The 12,323-nt window shown below is 39.0% G+C and overlaps 1 non-coding gene and 1 pseudogene across 1 annotated transcript; one reads left to right on the plus strand and one right to left on the minus strand.

Annotated features, from left to right (window-relative positions):
- Positions 1–517: 517 nt before the first annotated feature.
- Positions 518–590, plus strand: Trnaa-ugc (transfer RNA alanine (anticodon UGC)). The gene has a single exon. It is a non-coding gene; the product is annotated as a tRNA-Ala (tRNA).
- Positions 591–7,992: 7,402 nt separating this feature from the next.
- Positions 7,993–12,323, minus strand: LOC101954856 (phosphoglucomutase-1 pseudogene; annotated as a pseudogene).

Below are 12,323 nucleotides of genomic sequence, written 5' to 3' on the forward strand. Positions count from 1 at the left end.
TGAGCATTGATCCCAGGAGCACTTTATTGCTGAGCTATACCCCCATCCTTTTTTTAGTTTTCGGCGGACACAACATCTTTGTATGTGGTGCTGAGGCTCGAACCCGGGCTGCACGCATACCAGGCAAGCGTGCTACCACTTGAGCCACATCCCCAGCCCTACCCTCATCCTTTTTAACTTGTAATTTGAGATAGGGCTAAGTTGCTGAGGCTGGCTTTGAACTTGCAATCCTTCTGCCTCAGCCTCCTGAGCTGCTAGGATTACAGGTATGGGCCACCTTGCCCAGCCACAATTTTGAGGTCAGCCTTGACAACTTAGTAAGACCTTTAGCAACTAACCAAGACATTGTATCAAAATAAAATAACAAGGATTGGGGATGTAGCTCAGTGATAAAACAGCTCTGGGTTCAAACCCCAATACCAAAAAGAAAAAAAAAGGGGGGGCAGGAGCTGGTGAACTGCATGGTAGGTTAATTATATACCTCAATACAGTTGTTAAAAAGTCAGGCACATATGGCTGGGATATAGCTCAGTTGGTAGAGTGTTTGCCTTGCATGCACAAGGCCCTGGGTTTGATCCCCAGCACCCTAAAAAAAAAAGGCACATATGTTCAGGTCTATATTTGGGGTTCTCTAGTCTGTTCCTTTGATATATGTGATATATCTGTGCATCTCTTACCAATACCATATAGTTTTTTTTTCATTTTTTATTTATTGTTTTTAGATATATATGACAATAGAGTGTATTTTGACATATTACACATATGTGGAATATAACTTATTTTAATAGGATTGCATTCTTGCAGTTATACATGATGTGGAGTTTTACTGGTCATACATTCCTTTATGAACATAGGAAAGTTATGTCCAATTCATTCTACTGTGTTTCCTATTCCCATCCTCCCTCCCTTCCCTTTATTCCCCTTTGTCTAATCCAATGAACTTCTATTCTCCCTGTTCCCATTGTTTCCTTTCTATTTAGAGAATTCCTTTAGCCAATTTAGGTTTGATGACTACAATTTCTCTTCATTTCCCATTTTTCTATGAAGGACATTTTCTCTAAGTATAAGATTTTGGATTGTCAAGTTTTAAAAAAAAATCTCTATAAAACATAATAATACTTTATTTTGCCTTTCATAATTTCGGATTAGAAATTCACTGTCAGGCTGGGGGTGGGGGTGTAGCTCAGTAGATAAGCACTTTCATGGCATTCATCAAGGCCCTAGGTTTGGCCTCCAGCATCTTATAAAAATTTTTTTCACTGTCATTCAAAATTTTAAGTGATGTGTTATATATAATCTTGGCATTGACTTCTAGTAATTGTCTTTATTCATTATGAGGATTTTTCTGGTTCTGGGTGATTCTGCATTGAAACCTGGATATTTTCATATTAGATTCAGGATCTCATTCAAACAATATTTAGTTGGCTTTCTTCCACACTATTCCAGCCAGGGAAGGGTAGGGGACAGCCATCTTTTTATTGCCAAGTGGAGATAGAAGTCCTTGCTTTCTATTTATTTCCAAATGGGATGCTCCCCCTTACTACCTGTTGGGTGTTGAGAGTTCCAGATGCTCACAAGATCTCTGATGATATCCTGGCATACAGGTCCTTGTAATCTCCAGATGGGGATGCATATCCCAGCTCCTTAGTTCATTTTCTCTAGTGCCATCTTGGCAAGAATATTGGGGTACCTTTTTACAGCCTTCCACAGAAGCCTAGGTTTTCCACCAGCATTTGCTGGCATCAATATGTGCTGGATGTTTTTCTTGTGGTATTTGGCTGGAGTTGTACAATTATTATGTAAACATTTTTTCTTACTATGCTGCCTCTTTCCTGGTCCTTTGGCAAAAGAAAGCAAGCTTTTATATCTGTATCCATTGACTTCATGATTGTCAGTTTCTTCAGATCCAAATCTGATATATGAGACAAAAGGAAACCACAGGGAATTCACCAAGATATTGTTCCTTGAGTACTGAGGTCCTTTGTTGGTCTGTTTTCTCTCCACCTTTCCAACTCTTATGTTTATTTTACAACTAATATCTGGAGATATTAATTGTAATTAGTGGTAGGAATAGGGAAAAAAAAGTTTGTCTACTCCATCTTCCTGGAAACCAATGATTTTGTGAGATAATGTTCATCAATTTGTTTCTCTGATATCCCCTCATGTTTTTATTTTGGTTAATTTAGCTATAATTCTACAGAAGTGATACTGAGTTCTTTTCAGTGCATTATATTGGAAGGTACATGCTAGTTTTCAACATCAGTGGTGTTAACTTTGTTTTTACTTGGTAAAAGTGATGTTTGTGCCAGCCTTCTCCATTGTGAACCTATTTTACCTTTTGTCAGTAACAAGTAACTTCCAGGGAGATACCTGACCTTTGAGGGCTATCTTCCTGAGTAGAGCATGAGACAATAAGTGAAGGCTGTCAATAATTCTCACCCTGCCCCCAGCTGCCCATTGTTGAATCTAAGTTCTGGGCAAATGAGGAGGCTACCATCTTCTGCCCAGCCCCCATAACTGAAGGAGGTTATGTGTTGGGTATGGCTCCTCTGAAAACACTGGGGCTGGCTCTTAAGGTGGTGGTTTCATACCAAAAGAGGCAAGCCAAAACTTGTGCCTACTACACATCCATCCATCTAGTTCTTAGCTCCTAGGGTGCAAAGATCATTGGTGGAGAAGTGTGTCATTGTTCCTCCCTCAACCCAGAGATTCTGCCTAGAGATTTTGCCTGTTTGTCAAAAGACAAACACCAAACACCATCAACAAAATCCCCTATCGCCTAACATGCAAAAGGCCCTGGGTTTGATCCCTGCACTGGGATAAAAACACACACACACAAACACCCATACACGAAAAAAGAAAATTAAAAACTATTAGAAACTTTCTGTATTTTCACACTCACAACTAAATTTATTGCATCTTTCCTCTTGCCAGCCTTCTGACTCAAGCATCATCTGAAAAAGATCAGTTGTCACTATCACTAAACATATCTAATTTATTTTCTTTGCATTTTGACTACTTAACCTACTGTCTTAAACTCCAATGTGCCCTAAGTATTTCAAAATCCTTGCATAGTGCCTCAGAGCTCTTCACCACAATGCTGATTTTCCCTTCCTTCCTTTCCCTTTCTTTGGAACCCAGGAGCATTCAACTACTGAGCTACATTCCTAGCCCTTTCAATTTTGAAGCAGTGTCTTACTAAATTACCCAGCCTAGCTTCAAACTCGTGATCCTCCTACATTGACATCCTATGTCACTAGAATTCCAAGTATGCACCATTGGGTTGGCTCTTCTGATTTTCTTTTAGGTATTATGATAAAACAAAAATTTTAAGAGGTCCTAAATTTAAATTACAAGGTCTGGAAAATGTTGTGAGGAAGAAATAAGGTAAGATAATTAGTTTACTGGTCAAGAAAAAACTTCCACATTCCTGAATATTGTAATTTGACTAAAATTCTAAGATGGTTGACCACCAGGGAACACTGCTTCCGGTTTATGAATGAAATTTTCTATTAGCTACAATCTATATATAAGCAGCCAGTATTTTTCTTTGGTTACTATTCTATCCCCAAAATTCTCTGCTTGACATTATGTCATCCCACTTATCTATAGCCTATGTAGAGTCAATAAATATTTTATAATTTTCTTCGCCTAATTTTTATTATAAGAATGTTCTTGGTTCTCAGGTTTGGTGGAGATCTTTCCAGCTAGTATATAGCCTTCTAGCTAGTAATTGCAGAATTTTTCCTAGGAAGTAGTTTCTTTATGAATAGCATCAGTTACAACTCAGTAAAAGCCCTCTTTTATTTAAGAGAACTTTTGTTTCAAGAATTTTGGTTTAGCCAGGCATGATGACCCATACCTGTAATCCCAGTGACTTGGGAGGCTGAGGCAGGAGGATTGCAAGTTCAAAGCCAGCTTCAGCAACTTAGTGAGGCCCTAAACAGCTTTGTGAGACTCTAAAAAATAAAAAAAAAAAATAAAAGGACTGGGGAAGTGGCTCAGTAGTTAAGAGTCTTGGTTCAATCCCCAGTACCAAAAAATAGAAAAGAACAACAACAAACCGCAAAGAACTGCATCTCCTGTTGATGCCCATTATAAAACTGTCAGGACATTCCATCCTTTATTGTGAACAAGACTTTCCTCTAGTATGACTCAGGCTGTATCATAATTTTTTTTAATATTTATTTTTTAGTTTTAGGTGGACACAATATCTTTGTTTTATTTTTATGTGGTGCTGAGGATTGAACCCAGTGCCTCATACATGCCAGGCAAGTGCTCTACCACTGAGCCACAGCCCTAGTCCTATACCATAATTTTTATGTGATAAAAATGTAGTTCATCTGGGGAGGGGGGGATAGAAGGGCAGCACAATACAATATACACCAGTATGGCCCTATGTATAAACGTGGCTGTATAACCAATGTGATCTTGCAATCTGTACACGTACACGTGGAAAAATAAGATTAAGATTACGTACCCCATTTGAATCAAATGTATGATATGTCAAGATCATTGTAATGTTTTGAGCAACTAATAAAAAATTTATTTTTTTAATTTATTTTAAAAATTTATTTATTTTTAAGTTTTTTTTTTAAGAGAGAGAGAGAGAGAGAGAGAGAGAGAGAGAGAGAGAGAGAGAGAGAGAATTTTAATATTTATAGTTTAGTTTTCGGCGGACACAACATCTTTGTTTGTATGTGGTGCTGAGGATCGAACCCGGGCCGCAAGTATGCCAGGCGAGCGCACTACCGCTTGAGCCACATCCCTAGCCCTAATAAAAAAAATTTTTAAAAATGTAGTTCATCATTTCAATTAGGGATTTCAGTAAATATTTGAGTGCTAAGAACTTAAATTTGTGTGGGATTTTTGTTGTTGTTATTTATAAAGCCCTTTTAGATGAAGATGCACATACCCCACAAATTAACAATTTGAGTCATAGGTACACACCCCCAGGGACTCCTGAAGGAAGGATACACAATATAAAACAGAAGGCAGGGCTGGGATTCTGGCTTAGCAGTAGAGCACTTGCCAAGCATGTGCGAGGCCCTGGGTTTGATCCTCAGCACCACATAAAAATAATAAATAAAATAAAGGTATTGTGTCAACTACAACTAAAAAATATTTTTTTTTTTTTTTTTTTTTTTTTTTTTTTAAAGAGAGAGTGAGAGAGACAGAGAGAGAGAGAGAGAGAGAGAGAGAATTTTAACATTTATTTATTTTTTCTTAGTTCTTGGCGGACACAACATCTTTGTTGGTATGTGGTGCTGCTGAGGATCGAACCCGGGCCGCACGCATGCTAGGCGAGCGCGCTACCGCTTGAGCCACATCCCCAGCCCACTAAAAAATATTTTAAAAAATAAATAAAATAAACAGAAGGCAACTCTTACAACGTATTAACACATCAGATATAGCAATATCTGAGAATATCAAGAATAAGTCTAATAAAAGTGGTCCAAGACTTCAACAGAAAAAAAATTATATATTGTATATTAAGCCAGAAACACTCGTGCATGCCTATAATCCCAAAGACTCAGGAGACAGAGGTAGAAGAGGTTGAAATAAAATTAATAAATATAGGATACAATATTTGTGGGCAGATTTAATATTAGGAAATGCCAATTTTCTCTAAACGAATTCAATGTAGTAAAATCAAAATACCAACCATATTTTTAAATAAAATTTCTATTACTAAAATTTAAATGGAAGAGTAAGGGTAAAAGACCCAAAATAGCCAAACACTTCTGAAGAAGGACTAAGGCAAAGGACTTGCCTACCAGGTATCAGGACTTATTTTGAAATTATAGTAATTAAGACAAACTGCCTTGGGCCAAAGAGAGACAAATTGATCAGTGGAATGCAATAAAGCACAGGAATAAACTGTTGAATGCTAGAACTTTAGTGAAAACCAGGGCATGATAGAGGAGTGGGAAAAGAGGCAAATGGGTTTGGGGCAAAAAAATGGAAAATGATGAAATTGGATTTTTGTTTTCTACTATATGAAAAAGTCAATTCCACTTGAATTAGAGATATAAATGAAAAAAATTAAACTCAGTGGAAAATATTGGTGAGGGCTAGGGATATAGCTCAGTTGGCAGAGTGCTTGCCTTGCATACACAAGGCCCTAGGTTCAATCCCCAGCACCACAAAAAAAAAAAAAAGAAAAAAAGAAAATATTGGTGGGTATTTATCAGACTTTGGACAAGGAAAACTATCTTAAACAAAGCATCAAAAATATTTTTGTAGGCCAGGTGCAGTGGTGCACACCTGTAATCCCAGTGATTTAGGAAGTTGATGCAAAATGATTGTAAGTTCAAAGCCAGCCTCAGCAATTTATCAAGGCCCTAAGCAACTTAGCAAGACTCTTGTCTCAAAATAAAAAACAAGGGCTGGGGTTGTGGCTCAGTGGGAGAGCACTTGCCTAGCATGTGTGAGGCATGAGGCACTGGGTTTGATTCTCAGCACCACATACAAATAAATGAGTAAAATAAAGGTCAATGTTTAAAAAATATTAAATAAATAAATAAAAAGGGTTGGGTATGTGGCTCAGTGGTTAAGTGCCTCTGGTTCAATTTCCAGCATGTATGCATGCACACACATATAGATCTATCATCTATTTTTTTAGTGTGTATAGCTATCTATATTTATATCTTTGTAAAGCTAGGAATGGTGACACTTGCCTATAGTCCCAGCACTTAAGAGGAGCCGTTAAGCCTATGAATTTGAGACCATCCTGGGCAACACAAACCACAAGGCTGGACTTGGTGTCATGTGCCTGTAATCCCAGAGACTCAGGAGGTTGAGACAGGAGAATGGCAAGTTGGAGGCCAGCTATAGAAATTTAGTGAGATTCTGTATCAAAGTAAAAAGGGTTGGGGATGTGGTGTCCTTGATTTCAGTCCACAATACCAAAAACAAATAAACAAAACCAACATTAAAAGCATAATTATAGGGCTGGGGATATGGCTCAAGCGGTAGCGCGCTCGCCTGGCATGCGTGCGGCCCGGGTTCGATCCTCAGCACCACATACCAACAAAGATGTTGTGTCCGCCGAGAACTAAAAAATAAATATTAAAAATTCTCTCTCTCGGGCTGGGGATGTGGCTCAAGCGGTAGCGCGCTTGCCTGGCATGCGTGCGTCCCGGGTTCGATCCTCAGCACCACATACCAACAAAGATGTTGTGTCCCCCGAGAACTAAAAAATAAATATTAAAATTCTCTCTCTCTCTCCCACTCTCTCCCTCTCTCTCACTCTTAAAAAAAAAAAATTCTCTCTCTCTCTCTCCTCTCTCATTCTCTCTTAAAAAAAAAAAGCATTATTATAAAAGATTGATAAATTTAGCAGGATGCAGTGGTGCATAGCTATAATCCCAGTGATTTAGGAGGCTGAGGCAGAAGGTTTGCCTCCTCAAGGTCAGTCAACCCTGTCTCAAAAGAAAAATAATGAAGGGCTAAGGGTATAGGTTGGTGGTAGAGCCCTCTGGGTTCAAATCCCAGTACCACAAAAATGAATAAAAAATAAATAAATAAAAATAAAATATCAACAAATTTGAATGTATTAAAATCAAGAATTTTTCTTTAAAGAGGAGATTCTGAAGAAAGTGAAAAGGTAAGTAGTAGTCTGAAGGAAGACATTCATGATAGAATTAGCAAACAACTTGTATGAAGAATAAATCAAGAACTTTTATAGGAAGAGCATTTTTGCAAAAAAAGTTGGTCAAATTATACAAAATTGCAGTTAGACAAGAAGCAATAAATTCAAGACAATATAGTGACTATAAAATCACTAAGAATAGATTTTTTGGGGGAAGGGTGGGAGATTAATGGGGCTTAAACCTGGGTAATTAACCACTGAGCAACATCCCCAGCCTTTTTTATTGTTTTTTGTTTCTTATTCTGCTTTAATATACCAAAATATCTGTGCAAATGGGACTGTGCTACAAAACCAGTCAGAATCTGTAGACAAGTATGTCTCACTTAGAGGAAAACTGATTGGAGAGAAGGCACCGGAAATTACATTTTATTGGATTACATGTAGACAGTAAACTGGGGGAAATATTCACCAAGGAGAATGGAACTTCTGCTGTCATTTTGTAGGCACATCCTAAAGAAGAAAGCTGGCCTCACTCGCTGATGCTCAGCCTCCACCTTGCACTGTAGTGTAAACAGTGTCTGATGCTAAGGAGAGATACCCACACAGCCTCAGTGCAGAAGGGCATGAAAAGGAACTGACATAAGCCTGTGGGTCCTCTTCCCTCTCTCACACAGCTCCAGAGGGGACTCAATTGGAAGTGCTTTGCAATGTGCTGTTTATCAACAACTATAAAATGGAAAAATCAAATCCTAAAAATCTGGGTAGATACACTTTGTTTCTGTCCATATTCTTCAATCAGATGACATGGATAGGTCCTGGATGGAAGGACATACAGCATCTGGCAGGTCTTCCTAGGTGATTACAGTGGGTGCAGTGTATCTTGTCTTCTCCTGGAACTGGGACACCTTTAGAGCAATAGAAATAAGTTGAGGGGGCGCAGGGGCGCACGACATGACCTGGGGGTTCTGATTGATTTTGGCAACATCCTTCTCAAAGCTGTCAATGTATAGTCGAATGGTGGGCCCTGCATTCCCAGTGCCATTTAGTTGGAAGATGATGTGAGAACTGTTTGCAAAAAATGACTCACAAGCCCTGATTTCTTGAAATGCTTCCTCCATGGGGTCCCTGTATTCAAAGTTATCAGCTTTCTCCAAAGTGTAGACTTTGTCATTTGCAGAGAACTGCTTCCCCACAAAGGAGCAAACATCAGAGTCTCCAGATCCTTCCTCATCTTGCTTGCACCCTCTGCTTCCACCTCCTCGTAATCATACCTCGTAAAGAAGTTCAGGCTGTACTTTTTCCAATGATCTCTGCAAATGTCCTTTGAACTGTCTTTGCAGGTGGCAAGAATGGAGAGCCCATAGTCCACCTTTCTCACAAATGTGATCAGAATCAGTGCCAAAGTCCTCCTCGTCCTCTTAAAGGGACAGTTTATTTGCATCCGTCAAATTCCCAAAAAAACTTCCAGCCAGTTGGGGGGTCTCATACAAAGCCATCTTTGCAGCGTTAGCCACCCAGTCCAGAGTACCTTTTATAGGCATGCTGCGTGCAAAGCCACAGACCCTAGTCCCCTGGAAATATGGAATGCTGCAGATATTGGCAGCAATGATAGCCACAGAGTCTAAAGGGTTCACAAAGAACCCATGCTTGCCCAGAATCATGTTTTGATTCCCATCTCCATTGAACACAGCCCAAAGTCATGCTCTCCAGACTTCATAGTCTCCACTTGGTCAGCTGGGGTCAGGGGAACACAAATTTTTCTAGACAGTGCTTTAAGTAGTGCACTGATACATTGTCCTCTTCGCCATGCTCCAGATCACCAGTTTTTAGATAAATATGTGTACTTGCTCCATCTAATGAAAAGGACTTTTAGTCTTGATGTTCTTTTTTCCATTCAGATATTATAAGGTCTTTCAAGCAAGCAGAGAAATCTTCCTATTTGGAGGAAAATAATAAGAGATTCAGAATTTAACAAAATGCCCCAAAATATAGAATACCTTTAAACGCACCCTTCTTAGATATGGCCCTTCTCTACTACTGCAGAGATAGAATAGGAAAGCAGCTCAGATTTGCATACAAAATTCTTTTAAACCTAAAATACTACCAGTAATACATTTTAAAGTCCAGTTGTGAACTTCAAATAGTCAAATTGAGTCACTTAAGTTCATTGAGATCATATGTACTTATATAAAAGTGTGATTGAATATTGACTCCCAAGTGTCTATCCTGAAGGGCTTTGTATGTAATTTAATTGTATGGCAACCAGTTTATATGTAGGTTATGACTATACCTGGATTATGCCATTAAACTAATCTTAATTAAAATATGTAGTCTGCAAAAAAAATAAATAAAAAAAATAAAGAGAGAGAGAGAGAGAGAGAGAGAGAGAGAGAGAGAGAGAGAGAATTTTTTAATATTTATTTTTTAGTTTTTGGCGGATACAACATCTTTGTTTGTATGTGGTGCTGAGGATCGAACCCGGGCTGAACGCATGCCAGGCCAGCGTGCTACCGCTTGAGACACATCCCCAGCCCCAGGGGGAACACAATTAACTGCTGAATTTTCTGGGGTGCCAAGTTCTTCATAGAGATTCTTCTTTATGGGTCCACAACTCCATGCATGGCATCCATATGGATCTTTAGCCTGTTCGGACCAGAAAGAAGTTCTTTCAGTGCATTGAAACCAAAGATATTTCTCAGCATTGAGGCATAAACTTCCACTGAATTCACAATTTCCACTGTGAAATGCTTTAACTTGTTTTCCAGGTCAAACTATTGCTTGGCCAGAACACCAAGGTCCACTTTCAGATCAGGGCAAATTTCATACTGTTTGATAGCTTTGCTATTTGGAAAATTTTATCAGTAATTGCTTTTGGAGCAGGTTCTCTGTTAAAAAAAAACATTAAATTTGATTCCAAAATCTCCATTAGGTCTCCTGGGTTGTGGCTGGCTGTCAGAATGATCCCACCAATGGCTTTGATTTTTCTAATGATGTAGGATACAGCAGGGGTAGAGAGATTCTATTCTCTCCATGCCCTTCTGACATATGCACTAATCTGATTATAAGTTTGCAAATCAAAATTTAACTGTTGTTCCCAATCAGTAAATTGTCCTGCACTAGTCAACATGTCTACCATAATATTAATTCCATGCCTTCTATTAATTTCTGCCTGCTTGGAGCAGAAATCCACACAATTAGCCCTCCACAGTAAATATGCGCCTCTGGAAAGACACACTTTTGCTAGTGTGACCCAATCATAATGTGGCAGAGCTTCACTAGATATTGATTCTATCAGGCTTTGAACAAAAGGTAATTTCGGGCCATGTGGAGCAAGCAAATTTTAATTCTTTTAATGTTTAAAAAAAATGGCAGAGGGGCTGGGGTTGTGGCTCAGAGGTAGAGCACTTGCCTAGCATGTGTGAATCACTGGGTTCGATTCTCAGCACCACATATAAATGAATGAATAAAATAAAGGTCCATCAACATCTAAAAATTAAAAAAAAAAATAAAAAAAGAAAGAAAGGAAAGAAAAGAAATGACAGAGCTGGGTGCGGTGGTGCATGCCTGTAATCCCAGGGGCTTGGGAGGCTGGGCAGGGGGATCTCAGTTCAAAGCCAGCCTCAGCAAAGGTGAGGCACTAAGCAACTTAGTGAGAATTGGGCTCTAAATAAAATACAAAATAGGGCTGGGGATGTGGCTCTGTGGTTCCACAGATGTGCCCCTGAGTTCCAAAAAGAAAGAAAAAAATGGCAGTATAAATTCGTACACATTGATTTTGTTCAATCATTTATTTGCTCAAAAATTGGAAACAGTTTAAATCCTGAAATATCTTCTCCTTCCAGTAATGGATTCTGAGACCACATGGAGTGGGGAAACGTCTGTGGCAGACAGGTTCCAGGGTGTAAGCCTAGGCCTTCCTCAAGGGAGAGTGGCTGGAGCAGGACCATTTAAATGCAAATTATGGAGGTCTGCTTCCAATTCAACTCTTCCTCTGACTGAGAATCATCCTCCCAGTCCCCCAGTGCAGCCCTTCCCCCCTTTTCCTGCACCTCTCTTCCTAATGAAAGTTTATCTGAGCTGTTTCCAGGCCTTTTGCTGTGAACAGCGAATTGGGCTCTGGCTCTGCCCGCAGGCTGTTTTCCTGGTTTTGTCTGCAATGGAGGAAGCCAGCTTAGATTCTGCCCTAAGGCTGTTTTTTTTTTTTTTTACTTTCAATAGTTACAAATGGGGCGTGACTTTGTTCCAGGGTTAATTTTTCTCACTGTCTTAGGTACTTTGGGTTACCAGCTTGGATCTAAAGTCTCCCGAGACCATCACCAATATCTTGGTCCAAAAATAAACACATCCTCTATTGTAGTCCAATTCTTTTTTTCTATATTTTCGATTATACTTCTGGGCAGGTCAGCTGAGATGCATCCTGCTTGCAGCTCGTTCACTGAGTTTTTCCCCAAGTATGAAAATCAAGTGATTCCTCTTCACAAAACCATGGGCAAACTTCCCTGTTTCTAAGAACCGAGTAAGCTGGGATCTTTTTATATTTTTTCCTTTTTTTTTTTTTTTTATTATTGTCTTCAGAATTGTAAAATATTTTTTTTTCCTCTGAAGACAAAGTTCCCCATGCTTAATGTCCCACAATAAAAAACTTTCCTCTCTCCTCTCTCTCTCTCAATATACTAATTCACAATATGCTAAATAACAAGTACACTTTTCCAGAAAGAGAGGGCCAAAC

Source organism: Ictidomys tridecemlineatus, chromosome 5, assembly GCF_052094955.1.
Source record: "Ictidomys tridecemlineatus isolate mIctTri1 chromosome 5, mIctTri1.hap1, whole genome shotgun sequence".
Lineage (NCBI taxonomy): Eukaryota > Metazoa > Chordata > Mammalia > Rodentia > Sciuridae > Ictidomys > Ictidomys tridecemlineatus.